Genomic DNA, 1,945 nt, shown 5'->3' on the forward strand with positions numbered 1-1,945 from the left:
AGAGAGAGAGAGAGAGAGAGAGAGAGAGAGAGAGAGAGAGAGAGAGAAACCGTAAGCAGCGCGGACTTTTCCTGTACACATGTAGGGAGAGATGACACAAGATCCCACAGACAGGTTTTCCCAACACTCACTAGACTGGCTGACAATGGGAGAACAGGCGAGCTCAGCCCACTCCCCTTCCCTCCTGTCACACAACACATGCAAAAAACATCTCGTAGAGATTAGAGCCGGGAGCAGAACACTCCAACGTGCCTGTGAAAGGCATGTAGCTATAAATTTACTTCCCAAGGCAAGCGTTGTTTTATAGCCATTTTTAGGTGCAATTTTGATGAAAAAAAATCTGAATTCTGTTACCTACATAATTTCCAACTCATGCTCATTATATAATTCTGCTTGGACTTGTGCGTTGTATGTTATACGTATGTTTATGCCTATATACGTCTATGGATATGCATATATATGTCTGTCCTTTTCATCAATATAACTTTAACCACTGGAGGTTTTAAAACCTTGTTAGCAATCATTCCCTCCTCCCAAGAAACCCCCTTGGATCAACCACCCCCTTCCCCCGCCCCACTGCAATTTCAGTGAAGAAATTCCTAGTAAAGCCCGTTTCAACAATCAGCTCAAGACAAATATAGGTCCACTGAGAATTATAAATTACAACAGGGGATTCTCAAAAGGACACTCAGAATTTTAAAACATGTATGGTTTTCCAGCTCCTGGAATGCTCTGGCTAACATTTTTAGTGCATCACATCTCATTAATTAAAGCCACTTCCCTAGTTTTGGTTTAAAGGGCAGAGGAAGATGACAAAGTTCACAAAAGTCCCTGCTGGGTGTCAAGGACCAACATAAAGAGAATATCTCTGTGTCTTCATGAGCTGGTGAAGGGTTACTAAATTTTCTGTGGACATATATGCATGTATTCAGGCAGTCATACAAACACCATTAATTCTTTTCTAAACAGGCATGTTGCCTGAGGTGTTTAAATTTCCTTTCGTATTTTCTTTCAATTTTTCTCAAAGCTGATATCCTTATGGTTTTGTTTTGTTTTGTTTTGTTTTGAGGAAGGGCGTATGAAGATCAACAGGACAGAACTTTCCCTTCTTTATTCCCCAACTCTCTCTACCCTGCACCCTCCCCCCAACCCCACATACAGCACACGTTAGAAATTTGGAGGAGAGAGCTCTATTTCAGTAATACGGAAATTTCTTGGCTGAAAGGAGAGGGTGAGTCTTACAATTAAAAACATAAACACTTATTGAAAGTGGTTTAGTATTCTTATAAAAAATGACCTAAGCATTGTCACTACAGCTTTCATTACTTAATGTCTATAGACCAATAGAGAAAGAGAAACTCCCTCTGTCCCTCTGTCCCTCCCTCTCTCCCTCTGTGTATGTGTGTGTGTGTGTTCGTGTGTGTGCGTGTGTTTGTGTGAGTGTAGGTGGACGAGGAGGAAGAGAATGAAGAGGATTTAAAGGGGGGAGAATGGGGGAGGGGGAGCAGGGATTCTCTTTCTACTTCACTAGATTGATTCATCAAACAGACCCTATTGTATTTGTCAGTTTCCGCCAGCCTATTGATCAGTCAGTATTGTTAAGAAAATAAAATCCAAAAATAATGTTGATTTTACTGATTCTCACACTTGTTATCCTGAGCACTTTTCACGCTCTAGGCAATGGATTAAGGCTGCAAATGACAAGAGACTTGTCTGTCTTCCATGGATTACTCTCTATAGACATTCATTCTGCAGAGGAATTCATGTCACTTTGGGATTATTTAGAAGACTGGACTAACGAATTATCCTATTGAAATACCACATATGATTAAATCCTTTAAATACTTGTACCATTTTCATTAATATATATTGTAAATATTTATTTTTCTCCAGCTCTTGTTACCTAGACTAGCAGAGCAAGTTTATATTTGTCAAAACTAAACAG

This window comes from Monodon monoceros, unplaced genomic scaffold, assembly GCF_005190385.1.
Source record: "Monodon monoceros isolate NGI ecotype Baffin Bay Population unplaced genomic scaffold, NGI_Narwhal_1 Super_Scaffold_2, whole genome shotgun sequence".
Taxonomy (NCBI): Eukaryota; Metazoa; Chordata; class Mammalia; order Artiodactyla; family Monodontidae; genus Monodon; species Monodon monoceros.